Source organism: Arachis ipaensis, chromosome B9 (assembly GCF_059453495.1).
Source record: "Arachis ipaensis isolate K30076 ecotype BB chromosome B9, ASM5945349v1, whole genome shotgun sequence".
In the NCBI taxonomy this organism is placed as follows: domain Eukaryota; kingdom Viridiplantae; phylum Streptophyta; class Magnoliopsida; order Fabales; family Fabaceae; genus Arachis; species Arachis ipaensis.
In genome coordinates, this window is record NC_142444.1 from 136693641 (window position 1) to 136711146 (window position 17506).

Below are 17506 nucleotides of genomic sequence, written 5' to 3' on the forward strand. Positions count from 1 at the left end.
TAGGAGAAAGTCCCTGGTAGCCTGATCACGGATAACACAAAAATCAGGCTAAAATTCAAAGAAAACCCCATTTTCAGCTGCAAACCTGGACACACTTAGCAAATTCTGGGTAATTTGAGGGACATGAAGCAAATTCTTTAAACAGTAAGAGATATTAGCATATTTATCATAAAGGATAGAGGAGCCATAATTCTTGATGGCAATACCTGTACCATTACCTACAAAGACTTGATTTGTGTCTGTGTTGCTCGTAGAAAAAGAAAGAAGATTTGAAGGGTCTGGTGTGAGATGGTGGCTGGCACCAGAATCTGCAAGCCAGGATGCATCACTCAATGATGAGGATGGGGCAGTAAGAAAGGCTGTTGGTTGGTGAAAATTCACGGGGGGAGGTGGTGGGTGCGCATTGATGTATGGAATTTGAGGTGTCGTAGAAGGGTTTTCAGAATTGGGATTGAACGAATGGTCGAATCTGTGGTAGCAGTTCCACACCACATGCCCTAATCTTCCACATAGTTGACACTGCACTCTTGAATTGTTGTTATTGAAGCCAAAACGTCCACCACCACGGCCATTTCTGCCTCCACGGCTGCGTCGATTGGCTGTGGCACGGTTGTAATCAAAGCCTGATGGAGAACTTTGAACATAATGAGCAATTGGCATACCAATGTCAGGTTTTTTGATCCGCTCGAGCATCTCTTCATGTGAAAGGAGAAATGCTTCAGCCTCAACAACTCGGAAAGATCCTCTCTTTGCTGTGACAGAAGAGATGTATACGGCATAATCTTCAGAAAGACCATCAATGATAGCTTGAAGGTGATCATCCTCTGGTACTTCATATCCCACAGCAAACAAGGAATCCACAATTTTGCGAATTTTGGCAATATACTCAGTTGCTGGACCAGTCTTCTTGCAGGATCGTAGTTGACTCTTGAGGCTTTGTACACACGCAGAGGAGGCAGCTTGGAAGTATTCATCTATTTGATTCCAAATATCAGAAAATTTGGATAGATATGAATGATTTTATTCTTGAAGGGGTTTGTCATCGAAGCTACCAGCCAGGTTGTGAGGGCTCTATCACGCTGGCGCCAATTCTTGAACTCTTCTGATTCAATGAGTATTTTCTTGGTGGCATCTGATGTGAATTGTTCTGGAACCTTTGATGGATCAAGGTGGGTTTCGAGACCCAAACTTTCAATGGTAAGAAGTGCAAGATATCTTCAAGTTGAGTAATTATCTTCATTGAGTTTTTCAGCAATGGGTGAGAAGATCTTCTTTGTTGAATCTGATAGCATGATTTCCATTGTGGATCTAATGATGAAATGGTGGCTCTTGATACCATAAAGGATGCAGCAAGAAGCTATGTAGCAAGTGCTGGTTTCTTGACAGAGAAAATTAAGAGTCGAAATAGAGGGTAATGGAAAAATATTTCTAATTACTTTTCCACACTAAAATCAAATACACGCATCACATATATATACATACTAACTCTACAATAGAAATGCTGACTAACTAAATTATGTTATTCCCTAAATATTTACCCTGACTCCAACTCACTCTTCTCACTCTTATCCCATATACAAATGTCTTACTGTGTTAAAGGAGTTCCATAATTCCTGTGTTGTCAAATTTTTTTTACTAATCTAATCACGAATATTTTAAAAATTATCAAATCTACTCATATTTATCTACAAAATTTGACAAAAATAACCATAAAAGTATCATGATTTGACAATAATTGCTTGCATTTTAACCAACAACAACACACTCAGAGGGACCTACTCAGAATAAACCAATAGACTAAAAATTGGAGACATTATTATGCCAACATTTCATAATTGATATTTCAAAACAAGATTGTCATAAGTTAAAGAGTACGCATACAATCAGAAACAACCAAAAGAAATATAACATATATAATTAAAAGATAAAACAAGTTGTATAAAGTTAACAACACCCTAAATTACAAAATATTAATAAGAAGGTATTGAGTTTGAAGAACTGATGCACCACTATTTCGTGGTACATTTTATGCTGAATTGAGTGGATTTTATCCATCATTCTCACACTTATTCATAGAATTTGTATATTTTATATTTTCCTTCCTAATTTTGTGCTTTGATTGAAAACATGCTTCTTTGGCCTTAAATTACTAATTTTTAATCTTCTCCTATTACCATTCGATGCTGTGATATGTGTGTTAAGTGATTTTAGGTTTTCCAGGGCAGGAATGGCTTAGAGGATGGAAAGGAAGCATGCAAAAGTGGAAGGAATACAAGAAATTGAATTTTGGAGAAGCTGGCAGCGACGCGCACGGGTGGACGACGCGCACGCGTGACTAGCGCATCAGGCAAGCGACGCGTACACGTGGATGACGCGTACGCGTAACCAGAAAAATGTCCAGTGACGTGTACGCGTGACGAGCGTCACGTGCTGCAATTCACAGAAAACACTGGGGGCGATTTCTGGGCCGTCTTTGGCCTAGTTCCAAGCCCGAAAATACTTATTAGAGGTTGCGGAATGGAGCTGGATGGAAAAGAATCACTCATTCACACATTCATTGACACTAGTTAGGTTTTAAATGTAGTTTTCTAGAGAGAGGCTCTCTCATCTCTCTAGGTTTTAGGGTTTCTTTTAGTTTTAGTTCTTCTCAATTTCAGACTTCTACTTTAGTTTAATTTAGTTTCTCTTCTACTTTTATGTGTTCTATTACCTTAGTTATCTATTTCATCTTGTTGATTACTTTATGTTGCCAATTTAGTTTATGAATTTCCATGTTAGATTTGATTTCTCTTTTAATGCAATTTGAGGTATTTCATGTTTATTGCTTCTTCCGTTATTTGTTATCATTGATTTTGCAATTGTTGGTTTTAGATTTTACATTCTCTTATTTCTTTTCTATACTTTTATTTTGTGCCTTCCAAGTGTTTGATAAAATGTTTGGTTGGATGTTAAATTAGCTTTTTATGTTCTTAGCTTAGATTGAGTAATTTGGAGACTCTTGAATTGTCAAAGTCTCTTGTTGGTTGGTGATTGAAAGTTGCTAGTTGGCTTGAGCTTCACTAACTCTAGTCTTTGATTAGGACTTGTAAACTCAAGTTGAATTACTCACTTGACTTACCTTCAATTGTTAAAGGTTGACTAAGTGAGAGCAAAAGGCAATTACTATCACAATTGATGATGACAATGAGGATAGGAATTCCAGTTATCAATCCTTGTTAGGACTTTTCTTAGTTATTAATTATTTTCTTGTTATTTACATTCCTTGCTTATTAAACTCAAAACCCAAAAATATACTATCTCATAACCAATAGTAACATACTTTCCTGCAATTCTTTGAGAGACCACCCGATGTTTAATACTTCAGTTTATTTTTATTGGGTTTGCTTTAGTGACAAACAAATTAGATGTTGATTGAGGATTGTTGTTGGTTTAGAGCTATGCCTGCAATGAGATTTCATTGAGAAATTCTTCACCGACAATTTTCCTCCGTCAAATTTTTGGCGCCGTTGCCGGAGAATTGCATATGTGTGCCTTATTATTGGTTGTTGCACATATTTGCTTTTTGCTTATTTGTTAGTTTTTGTTAGTTTTAGGACTTTATTGCTTATTCTTATTAGCTTTTCTTTTCACTTGTTACTATGAATTCTCACCCCTTTGGCTATGAGTTTAGTTCAAATTATGTTGTAGGGAATGGAAGCTACAATGAGAACATGCATCAAGGATGGGACAATCAAATGTGGGAGGAGCCTGAAGCTTATGGACAACCCTCTTGGCAACTGATAAACAACTATTTTATGGTTTATCTTGTGCTCAATTGAGTGGATTTTATCAATCTTTCATACACTTGTTCATACAAAATGCATGTTTTACATTCTCCTTCCTGATTTTGTGCTATGATTGAAAACATGCTTCTTTGGACTTATATTTGCTAATATTAATCCTCTCTTATTACCATTCGATGCCTTGATATGTGTTTTAAGTGATTTCAGAGATTACAGGGCAGGAATGACTCAGAGAATGGAAAGGAAGCTTGCAAAAGTGGAAGGAATACAAGAAGTTGAAGAAATTGCTAAGCTGTCCAGCCTGACCTCTTTACACTCAAACGGTCATAACTCGAGCTACAGAGGTCCAAATGAGATGGTTCTAGTTGCGTTGGAAAGATAACATCCGGGGCTTCGCAACGATATATAATTTGCCATAACTGCCTCGAAGCCAAGCGACACGAACGCATGGATCACGCGGACACGTGACCTGGCAGAAACGCAATCCACGCAAACGCGTGGACGACGCTTCCGCGTCACTTTTCCGCGACCTGTACGTACCAGAATACGCTGGGGGCGATTTCTGGGCTGCTTTTGACCCAGTTTTTGGCCCAAAAAACACAGATTAGAGGCTATAAAGTGGGAGAATGCATCCATTCATTAAGAAGTCTTCCATTATTCACTTTTCATAATTTAGATGTAGTTTTTAGAGAGAGAGGTTCTCTCCTCTCTCTTAGGTTTTAGGATTAGGATTCCTCTTAAAGGATTTAGGATTTCAACTTCCTCTCAGGTTCAATGTTCTTTTAATTTGTGTTTCTCTTTTGCTTTTATATACTCTAATGCTTTTATTTGTATTTGACTTATGTTGCCCAATTGGCTTATGAACCCTTCATGTTAGGATTTTCTTAATTAATAAATTGAGGTTTTTCAAAATTATGATTGCTTTCCTTTATTTATATAAATAATTTAGATTTTCTCTTTTGGCTTTGGTTGATTAATTGGTAACTCTTGAGTTGTCAAACTCATCGTGATTGATAATTGATATCTTTGCTGATTGATTTAGATTCCTATAACTCTAGTCTTTCCTCAGGAGTTGACTAGGACTTTAGGTGTTAAATTGATTTATCCACTTGACTTACCTTCATAGTTAGAGGTTGACTTAGTGGGGAGCAAAATATAATTCTCATCACCATTGATAAGGATAACTAGGATAGGACTTCCAGTTTTCATACCTTGCCAAGAGTTTTCTTAGTTATTGATTTACTAATTCATGCAATTTATTTCTCTTGTTCAAACCTTTTCAAAACCCAAAAATACTGTTTTTCATAACCAATAATAAATCATACTTCCCTGCAATTCCTTGAGAAGACGACCCGAGGTTTAAATACTTCGGTTTATAAATTTATTGGGTTTGTTATTTGTGACAACCAAAACATTTGTACGAAAGGATTTTCTGTTGGTTTAGAAGCTATACTTACAACGTGATTATTTTTATAAAATTCTTTACTGGAAGAAATCCGATCGTCAAAATGGCGCCGTTGCCGGAGAGTTGCAAACGTGTGCCTTATTATTGGTTATTGTAAATATTTGCTTTTTGCTTGTTTATTTATTTTAATAAAAAAAAATTTTCAGATTTTTATTTTAAAATTTTTTATCTTATCTTATCTTAGTTTTAAATTTCAAAATTCAAATCTTTTTCAAAAATCATATCTTTTTCAAAATCTTATCTTATCTCATTTCAAAATCAAATTTCAAATTTCAATATTTAAATTCCAAAATTCAAAATTCAAATTTCAAAATTTAAATTTAAAATTAAAAAAATCAAACCTTTTCAAAATTTAAATCTTTTTCAAACCTTTTCTCTTATTTATTTTATTTTATTTTATTTTCCTTTGCTTGTTTATTTATTTTTATTTTTAATTTTTATTAGTTACTATGAGTTCTCACCCCCGTCGCTTTGAGTTTGGTTCCAATGTTGTTGCAAGGAATGGAAATTATAACAGGAACATGCATCAAGGTCAAAATAATCAGAGATGGAAGGAGCCACGAGGATCTGATCAACCCTTCCGGCAGCAACACCTTCCACAATACCACAGACAAAGACCATCCTACAATGCATGCCAAAACAATTGTTATGGTAGACCCATTCGCAACAACCAACACCCACCTAACTGCTATAGTCAAGAGCCATTCCGAGGTGCATACCAAGACGATAGATATGGTGGACCCCCATCATATACCTATGACCCACCTCCTCAACATAGCTTTGAACCACCATACTCGCAAGCCCCTTACAACCAAACACCTCCAGAGGACCGTAACCCATATCCACCCCAACTCCAATCCAATTACTCCCCAGAACCACCACCTCAATATTCACCATCTCCATATCCTTATCAAGAAGAACCACCTCCGTATTATGAGCCCTCTCTCCCAACCAATGAACCCTCATATCCACCCCAATCTCCAATGGATGACACCCTTCGTGTTCTTCTTCAAGGGCAAGCAAAGATGCAAAGGAGTGTACTGGAACTCGCGACTGCCTTAACCGAGGTAGTAAATAAATTAGCTTCTCAACATCTGAGCACTCAAAGTACTCCCATGGCTGCATGTGGAGAATCAAAAGAAGAGCGTAGCATGAAGGAGACACTAGAAATTTCGGTGGACAATGAGGAACATGGCTTTGTATTGGAACAAGTGGAGGAAGCCATAATAGTTGCAGAGGAAGAAATGGTTGCAGACTTAGGAGATGCTGAACCTCCATGGGAAAGTCAGGTTATAGAACCTCCTTCCAAGGTAATTGAAATTGATGCTGAGGAGGGTGTACAACCTCCAAGGCATATCATAGTTGAAGACTTGGAAAATGTTGGTCAAGAGATGGAGATTAAAGAAGAAGAAACACAGCCTCCCATGCCCTTGGTGAGCAATGAAGAAGAGATTGAATTGGAAGAAAGCTACCAAGAGGAAGAGATTGATATTGAAGAAACTTGCAAAGAGGTGGAAGTTGTCAGAGAAGAGCACAAGGGAGTGGAGCTTGCAAATTCGTTAGAAATACCTCCCCCTAAGTTTCCATCATCCTTCACAACATTCAAGTAGGTAAAATGCATATCCCTTAGCTTTCTAATTCCACTTGAATATGGGCTACTGGAGAGGGATGGTCAACTTAGAGCTCTTTGTGGCATTAAGAGTAAGAGGAAGATGGTCGGTGGTAAGAATTGTCCTGCAAGGTTCATTATGGTTGGAAGCTTTAAGTTTAAACGCAAAGGTTGCTGTAGAGCTCAATTGAATAGGTCTAGGAAGCTTTTTGGATGTCTCAGTGAGAATTTAAATTACGTGCCACCCGGATGGAATCATGATGATCAACAAGAAGACGGGTGCAAAAGCAAGGTTTGGGACCCCGGAATTCAGTCTAGAAATCAACACTCTTGGGGCCTTGTCACTTGCTTTAACCTGCTTGAAGGCTTTCTACGCCTAGTTTGGGACCCCGGAGGCCATTGGAATTCTAAACATTGGTGGAGATTTTTGGATGAATACAAGCACAAGCCACCATAACAAGGATCTCACCAAATTTCCAACTTAAGGACTTTAACTAAAAGTGCTAGGTGGGAGACAACCCACCGTGGTATGATCGTCCCATTTTCAATCTTATTTAGTTTTGTTTATTTTTGAGTTTTATTTTATTTTATTGAACGTGGAATTATTCATAACATCTGCATCAGCATCTGCATACTGTATTCTGTATTTTGCATAAAAAAATGGCACGCGATGCGACAGCATCGCTGACGCATCCGCGTCACCAGTGCGTTTTGAAGAAAAGAGAATTGAACAGAGAGTCACGCGAGAGTGTGGCTGGAGGCGTGCCTTTGGCACAACATGCCCACGCGTCCGCGTCAACCACGCGTCCGCGTCATGTGGGAAAACTGCCTCCCACGCGTCCGCGTCACCCACGAGAACGCGTGGCCCTGTAAAATCGACGTAAATGGGTGTATGGCAGTATGTTGGGCTGGAATGGGGCTGGAACGGTGTTAGAAGCACAAGCCTTACCATGCAAACGCGTGCCCCACGCGTCTGTGTCGTTTTGCAAATATGGCCATCCACGCGATCGCGTCACCCCAGATTTTTGGCAAAATGCATTTAAAACAGAGAGTTGCGCGAACGCGAGGCTGCACTCGCGCCAATCGCACAAATCAGGCCACGCGATCGCGTGCTCCACGCGTCCGTGTCACCTGAACTTATCGCACACCACGCGACCGCGTCACTCACGCGTCCGCGTCGCCCGCGTCGCACAACTTAGCCTGATCAGCGCCAATTATCTTATGTTTTCTTTTCTAATCCTAATTTTTTTCTATCTTTTCTTCTTTCTTCTTTCTTTCTTACTTCATCTTTTTAACTTCTCATCCCTCTTCACTTCCATTCTATTTTATTTAATTTATTTGCATACTTTCATCCATTGCATTTTAATTTTAGGTATATTTTTATTTTCTTTTCTAAAATTATTATTTTTTTCATTGGTGTTAAAATTTTCTCATTCAACTGTTATATCTTTTCTGGTATTAATTTGGTGCTTAGTGACTTGTATTACACTGTGAATGATATTAATTATCTATCAATGCCAATCTTTTATGATACCTATATTCCTTTTGCATTGACATGAATTTATATTGTCTTTCATTATCTACTGTCTCTTCCCCATTGTTGCAATTCTTGCACTATTGATATGCCGTATGCTTCTACTATTTTCTCACTACATGTTGTAGCTACCATGTAATTGAGACCTTTATTATTTGGCATTACCAACCCTTATTTTATTTATTTTTTTTATCTTTATTTCTGGGTTACTTTTCTCCATTTTCCTCTTCTTTCAGGATGGCCACCGAGGAAGGGAAAAGGAAGAACTTCTATATGGAGAGACAGGCAAGTCAATCTGCACAATCTATAGAGAAAGGCATCAGTTGGAGCAGCCCGTCCACTTGTACATCTTAGCATGCACCGAGGACGGTGCAACCTTTAAGTGTGGGGAGGTCGATACCGATCTCCATGGGTTAGCTATTTTCTTCTTTCCAACACCATTGTTTTATTTTCTTTGTTTATTCATTGTTGCATCTGCATATTTGATTGCATGTTTTCTTAATTTTGTGCATATATTTACCACTGCTTGGTTAAAGTAATAAGTTTCTTTTTAAGACCCTATTATTTTTGAAAAAATTTTCACTAATTTAAATCAAAATTTTTGTGTTAAACTTGTTTGAAGTTGTATTTGGAACATTGTTTAAAAAGCTAAGAACACACAACCTGTGAGATTTTGAGCTTATTTATCTAGTTACATTATTTAACCATAAATTTTTATTCTTGTGTGTTCACTTCTCTATGATTGTAATCTTTATTTTGTTCTATTCTAAATATCCATTATTTAGTGTATTTACATGCTTGCATATGATTGAGGCCATTATTTGTTTTAGCTCACTTCTCCCAAATAAGCCTACCCTTTTATGTCACCCTTGTTAGCCACTTTGAGTCTTTTAATTCTATTTATTCTATATTTTACCACATCACTAGCCTTAAGCGAAAAAATAATTAAATACCCCAATTGAATCTTTGGTTAGCTTAAGATAGAGATTGTGTATCAACTAAGTGTGGGGAAACTATGGGAACATGGGTTAATAAGGGAATGTGTTATGTTTTTAATTTGATAAAATATTGGAAATTTGGGTACCTACTCATGTGAGACTAGAAAAATTAAAAATCTATGTGCATTGATAAGTTATGTTTATTTTTCTATTTAAAAAAATATAAAAATAAAAAAAATTAATAAAAAAATAAAAAAATAATATATATATATATATATATATATATATATATATATATATATATATATATATATATATTCAATAAATAAGTAAATAAATAAGGGGACAAAATTATCCCAATGTTAAGTTAATGAAAAATCAATGCATATGTGATAAAGTTAAGAGAAAAGTTGATACATGAGTATGTGAAATATGCAAAAGTGAAAAAATTTGGGTAGCTAGGTAAAGCATTTTAAATTATATAAAGTATGTATATGTTAGGTGAGATCTTAGACTAATCAAGGATTCACTTTGTTAGCTCACTTAGCCTTATATATATATATATATATCCTCACCCTTACCTTAGCCCCATTACAACCTTGAAAAGACCTCATGATGTTTGCATTGGTGCATTAAATAATTGTTGATTGGTTAGATGAAGAACAAAGTTTTAGAAAGCATGACTAGAGAAAACTAGAGTGATTGACCCTAGACACTTGAGAGTTAGAGTGATATACATTACCAGTGAGGGTTCAATGCTTGATTTTATGTTCCCTACTTTCATGGGCTGTCTTCTTACAAGTTTACTTGTCTTTTATTGTATACTTTGAATTAGTGAAATCTGATTTATATTTGTCTTGAAGAGCTTATTTACTTTTAACCAAGTAGATAGAAACATCTTAGCATATAGTTGCATTCATATAGATAGGTTGCATTTCATACATTCTACCATTCCTCTTCACTCCCTTATAGCTTCTCTTGAGCTTAGCATGAGGACATGCTATTGTTTAAGTGTGGGGAGGTTGATAAACTACTATTTTATGGTTTATCTTGTGCTCAATTGAGTGAATTTTATCAATCTTTCATACACTTGTTCATACAAAATGCATGTTTTACATTCTCCTTCCTGATTTTGTGCTATAATTGAAAACATGCTTCTTTGGACTTATATTTGCTAATATTAATCCTCTCTTATTACCATTCGATGCTTTGATATGTGTTTTAAGTGATTTCAGAGATTACAGGGCAGGAATGACTCAGAGGATGGAAAAGAAGATGCAAAAGTGCAAGGAATACAAGAAGTTGAAGAAATTGCTAAGTTGTCCAGCCTGACCTCTTCGCACTCAAACGGTCATAACTTGAGCTACAAAGGTCCAAATGAGATGGTTCCAGTTGCGTTGGAAAGCTAACATCCAGGGCTTCGCAACGATATATAATTTGCTATAACTGCCCCGAAGCCAGACAACGCAAACGCGTGGATCACACGGACGCGTGACTTGGCAGAAACACAATCCACGCAAATGCATAGACGACGCTTCCGCGTCACTTTTCCGTAACTTGTACGTACCAGAATACACTGGGGGCGATTTCTGGGCTGTTTTTGACTCAGTTTTCGGCCCAGAAAACACAGATTAGAGGCTATAAAGTGGGGGAATGCATCCATTCATTAAGAAGTCTTCCATTATTCACTTTTCATAATTTAGATGTAGTTTTTAGAGAGAGAGGTTCTCTCCTCTCTCTTAGGTTTTAGGATTAGGATTCCTCTTAAAGGATTTAGGATTTCAACTTCCTCTTAGGTTCAGTGTTCCTTTAATTTATGTTTCTCTTTTGCTTTTATATACTCTAATGCTTTTATTTGTATTTGACTTATGTTGCCCAATTGGCTTATGAACCCTTCATGTTAGGATTTTCTTAATTAATAAATTGAGGTATTTCAGAATTATGATTGTTTTTCTTTATTTATATAAATAATTTAGATTTTTCTCTTTTGGCTTTGGTTGATTAATTGGTAACTCTTGAGTTGTCAAACTCATCGTGATTGATAATTGATATCTTTGCTGATTGATTTAGATTCCTATAACTCTAGTCTTTCCTCAGGAGTTGACTAGGACTTTAGGTATTAAATTGATTTATCCACCTGACTTACCTTCATAGTTAGAGGTTGACTTAGTGGGGAGCAAAATATAATTCTCATCACCATTGATAAGGATAACTAGGATAGGACTTCCAGTTTTCATACCTTGCCAAGAGTTTTCTTAGTTATTGATTTACTAATTCCTGCAATTTATTTCTCTTGTTCAAACCTTTTCAAAACCCAAAAATACTGTTTTCCATAACCAATAATAAATTATACTTCCCTGCAATTCCTTGAGAAGACGACCCGAGGTTTAAATACTTCAGTTTATAAATTTTATTGGGTTTGTTATTTGTGACAACCAAAACGTTTGTACGAAAGGATTTTCTGTTGGTTTAGAAGCTATACTTACAACGTGATTATTTTTATAAAATTCTTTACTGGAAGAAATCCGATCGTCAGCAACAACCTCCACCAACTTACTATGAGCAAGAGTCATTCCAAGGTGCATGCCAAGACAATGGATATGGTGGACCCCCTTGTAGTTACCAACAAGCCCCATCATATGCCTATGAACCCCCTCCTCAACATAGCTTTGAACTACCATACTCACAAGCCCCCTATAACCAAACACCCCCTATGATCCTAACCCATATCCACCATACCAACCACATTATGAGCCATATGAAACATATAAAGAACTACTAGCTCCATATACACCATGTCCATATCCATCAATCCGAGAGCAATATGATCCTAATTACATTAGCCAAGCGGAACAAGAGTCAAAGGATCGTCTCAAGGAAGCAATAGATCAACTTCAAGCAACCATCCGTCAAAAGTTTGACCCATGGGACTCATGCAATGAACAAAGCAATTCCACAGATGAGTGTGTTGTGTAACAAGTGGAAAAGATGGAGAGTATTGAACCGACATATCCTTATCATGATGAACCACCCTCTTATCATGAACCTTTTCTCCCAAGCAATGAACCCTCATATCCACCCCAATCTCCAATGGATGACACTCTAAGTGTTCTTCTTCAAGAGCAAAGAGAGATGGAAAGGACAACACTAGAGTTTGTAGCTACCTTGACCGAGGTAGTAGGTAATTTAGCCTCTCTGCGCTTCAACACTCAAAGTACTCCCATGGCTACATGTGGAGAATCAATAGAAGAGCGTAGCATGAAGGAGACACCAGAAACTCCGGTGGACAATGAGAAACGTGACTTTGTATTGGAACAAGTGGAGGAAGCCATAGTAGTTGAAGAGGAAGAAGTGGTTGAAGACTTAAAAGATGCCGAACCTCCATGGGAATCTAGAGTTGTAAAGTATTCCTCCAAGAAGATTGAAATTGATGTTGAGGAGGCTAGTGCACAACCTCCAAGGCATATTCCCTATGAAGAATTGGATGGGATAGATCAAGAAGTAAGTTCCCTTGGTGATGATGATCATGAATCAAGTCTTCCTAGTGATGAATCTACATCCACAAATGAACTCCTTGAGTATGAAGAATTTTCTCTGAGTGAGTTTGAGAATGATGTGGAAGTAGAAGCCCTTTGAAAAGGATGGACGGGAGTTGAATATGCTTTGTCAAGATCGTTGGAGACTTCTCTACCTAAGCTACCGCCTACTACTTCATTTGAGTGGGTAAAACTTATCTCTATTTGCTTTACTATCCCACTCGAGTATGGTATTCTTGAAACCGATGGCCAACTTAGGAGGCTTTGTGGAATGAAGTGAAAGAGAAGGATATTTAGTGGTTAGAGTTGCAAATCAAGGCTCATCAAGGTTGAGATTTCAAGAGCTAGATGCAAGGGTTGGACTAATGACCAATTGGTTGGATCTAAGAGAAGATTTTGGTACTTCATTGAGAATTCGGATTGCTTGCCACCCGGTTGGAACAATAATGATCAACTTGAAGACGGGTGTAGAAACAGGATTTGGGATCCCGGCATACATGATGATCAATGTTGGGAGCTCAAAGCTTGTAAAGAACTTCGTCAAGGCTTGGTGACTTCACTTGGGAATGTTGAAGCTTATTGGAAGTCCAAGCGTTGGTGGAAGTTTCAAGACGAGTTCAAGCACAAGCCACCATGACAAGGAGCTCACTAAATGTCCAACTTAAGGACTTTAACTAAAAGTGCTAGGTGGGAGACACCCCACCTTGGTAAACTCTTCCAATTTTATCTTTTATTTATGTTGGTAATAAATTGAATTTTTATTTTAATTAGAATTATTTAGTTTAAGTTATGGTTTTACTGGTTTAATAATATTTGGATTTATTTTGGTAGCTTGTTAGTTATTAAAAAAAAAAGGCAACCCACGCGTGCGCGTGGGCGACGCGTATGCGTTGATGCCAATTTTGCTCCCTGGTAAAAACGAACAAAGTGTTACGCTGGAACTGTGCGGAAGGGGTGCCTGGCGCACAAGCCACCCCACACGTACGCGTGACCCACACGTACGCGTCACCTGCATCTTTTACCATCCACGCATAAGCATCAAGGACGCGTACGCGTGGCATGTAAAATCGGCGTTATTAGGTGAATTGAACAGAGAGTTGGGCTGCCACTGCGCTGGAATTGCGCGAGTAGTCACGCGTACGTGTGACCGACGCTCACGTGTCAGTGTTCATTTTTGGCCATCCACGCGTACGCGTGGGCGACGCTTACGAGTCGCATGCCTGTTTCTGTTTTCACACGTACACGTGATATATGCGCGCGCGTCACGTCCGATTCCTGTTTTCCATTCTTCTTCTTTCTTCTTCCTTTCTCACTTTCTTCTCCTCCTTTCTCATCCTTATTCTTTTTCATTCTCTTTTACTTCTTGCATCTGCATACTTTAATTCATTGTATTTTCACTTTGTGCATGTTTTTATGTCTTTTCTAAGTTTATTGTTTTTCTATTGGTGTTAAATGTTCATCTTCAACTGTTGCATCTTTTCTTGCATTATTTTGGTGCTTCGTAACTTGTTTTAAATTGTTGGGTACTATTATTTATAGGTCAATGCTAATCTTTTCTGACACTTGTATTCCTTGTGCATTGATATGAACTTATATTGTCTTTCATGACCCACTCTCTCTCTCTCTCCCATTGTTGTAATTTTTGCACTATTGATATGCCATGTGCTTCTACTATTTTCTCACTTGCATGTTGTAGCTATCATGTAGTTGAGACCCTCATTATTTGGCATTAACCCACCTATATTTTATTTGTTTTCTTATCTTTGTTTCTAGTTTACTTTTCTTCCTTTTTCTCTTCTTTCAGGATGGCCATCAAGAAGGAAAAGGAAAAGCTTCTCAATGGGGACAACAGATAAGTCCATCTGCACAGTCTTTGGAGAAAAGTATCAATTGTAGCACCCGTCCACTTGCACATTTTAGCATGCATCGAGGATGGTGCAATCTTTAAGTGTGGGGAGGTCGATACCGACTTCCGTGGGTTAGTTACTTTCCTGTCTCAACATCAATGTTTAATTTTTTTTTTTTGTTAAATTAGTTGTTGCATTTGCATGTTTGATTGCATGTTTGTTCGATTTTGTGCATATTTTACTACTACTTGGTTGAAGTAATATTTTCTTTTTCAAGGAAGTTTCTATAGCATTTCACTAATTTGAATAAAATTTTTGTTAAACTTGTTTGAAGAACTTTATTTTGGAACATGGTTTAGAGCTCAAACACACAAAACCAGCGAGATTTTGAGCCTATTTGGTTGGTTGCATTTTATCAACCAATATTTTATTTTGGTGTGTGTTGTTCTCTCTAAAATTGTGATCTTTGTCTTGCTTGATTCTATATTTCCATTGTTTGATGTATGCATGCACTTATGTGATTGAGGCTTTTGTTTCACTATAGCTCACATACCCATATGGCCTTACCCTTTTCATTATCCTTTGCAAACAAATGTTGAGCCTACTTATCCCATTTGTTCTTTACTTTAGCTCATCACTAACTCTAAGCAGAAAACAATAATGTCCTTAATTTAAATTCTTGGTTATCTTAGACTAGTGAGCGTGCTCATGAATTAAGTGTGGGGAGAGTGGGTTTGAAAATATTTGGTTTGGGAATTGGGTGTTATGTATTTTTATTAAAATGTGAAAAAAATGTTGAGGACATGTTCATGCATTCAATACCTTAATCATATGTATTGAGAAAATCAAAAGAAAAAAAAAGAAAAGTAAAAAGAAAAAAAAAAAGAGAAAAAGAAAAGAAAAAGAGAAAATAAATAAAAGGGGGACAAAATGCCCTAAAGTAAATGGCGATAGCAATGCATATGAGTTGTACTCAAATTAGGATGCTTGAATATGTGGTCAATATAGTTAATGGATAGTTAGATTTTGTATGTTGATTACATGGATTGTCTTAAGTTAGGTGGAGAGTTTTGGTGAATCAAGGATTCGGATTTTAGTCCATTTAACCAAATACATTCCTACCTTGACCCTAACCCCATTACAACCCTTAAAAGACCTCTTGATATGTGTATTTGTGCATTGAATTTTTGTTGATTGGTAGAAGAAGAGCAAGCCTTAGAAAGCAAGGTTAGTAGAGAATTAAGAGAATCGAACCTTAAAATACTTAAGTGATTAGAGTGTATACATTTCCAGTGAGGGTTCGGTGCTCGATTCCTTGTTCCCGGCTTTCATGAGCTATCTTCTTTTGTAAGTCTATTTGTACTTAATTTTTATGATTTGAATTAGTGAAATCCAGTTCATATTTGTTTTTGAAGTTTATTCACTTTTAACCAAGTAGGTAGAAGCATATTTTGCACTTAGTTGCATTCATATAGATATGTTGCATTCCATAAATTATACCATTCCTCTTCACTCCTTTATAACTTCTCTTGAGCTCAGCATGAGGACATGCTAATGTTTAAGTGTGGGGACATTTGATGCACCACTATTTCGTGGTACATTTTATGCTGAATTGAGTGGATTTTATCCATCATTCTCACACTTATTCATAGAAATTGCATATTTTACATTTTTCTTCCTAATTTTGTGCTTTGATTGAAAACATGCTTCTTTGGCCTTAAGTTACTAATTTTTAATCTTCTCCTATTACCATTCGATGCCGTGATATGTGTGTTAAGTGATTCCAGGTTTTTCAGGGCAGGAATGGCTTAGAAGATGGAAAGGAAGCATGCAAAAATAGAAGAAACACAAGAAATAAAATTTTGGAGAAGCTGGCAGCAACGCGCACGCGTGGACGACGCGTACGCGTGACTAGCGCATCAGGCAAGCGACTCGTACGCATGGATGACGCACGTGACCAGGAAAATGTCCAGCGACGCGTACGCGTGACAAGCGTCACGCGTTGCAATTCACAGAAAACGCTGGGGGCAATTTCTGGGCTGTCTTTGGCCTAGTTCCAAGCCTGAAAATACTGATTAGAGGCTGCAGAGTGGAGCTGGATGGAAAAGAATCACTCATTCACACATTCATTGATATTAGTTAGGTTTTAGACATAGTTTTCTAGAGACTCTCTCTAGCTTTTAGGGTTTTTTTGTGTTTTAGTTCTTCTCAATTTCAGATTTCTACTTTAGTTTAATTTAGTTTCTCTTCTACTTTTGTGTGTTCTAGTACCTTAGTTATCTATTTCATCTTGTTGATTACTTTATGTTGCCAATTTAGTTTATGAATTTTCATGTTAGATTTGATTTCTCTTTTAATGCAATTTGAGGTATTTCATATTTATTGCTTCTTCCGTTATTTGTTATCATTAATTTTGCAATTGTTGGTTTTAGATTTTACATTCTCTTATTGCTTTTCTATGTTTTTATTTTGTGCCTTCCAAATGTTTGATAAAATGTTTGGTTGGATTTTAAATTAGCTTTTTATGTTCTTAGCTTAGATTGAGTAATTTGGAGACTCTTGAATTGTCAAAGTCTCTTGTTGGTTGGTGATTGAAAGTTGCTAGTTGGCTTGAGCTTCACTAACTCTAGTCTTTGATTAGGACTTGTGAATTCAAGTTGAATTACTCACTTGACTTACCTTCAATTGTTAAAGGTTGACTAAGTGAGAGCAAAAGGCAATTACCATCACAATTGATGATGCTAATAAGGATAGGAATTCCAGTTATCAATCCTTGTTAGGACTTTTCTTAGTTA

At 36.9% G+C, this 17506-nt stretch overlaps 1 pseudogene; it reads left to right on the forward strand.

Moving 5' to 3' along the window:
• The first annotated feature begins 1014 nt into the window (after window positions 1–1014).
• On the forward strand, window positions 1015–13501 carry LOC148546482 (uncharacterized; annotated as a pseudogene).
• Window positions 13502–17506: the final 4005 nt, after the last annotated feature.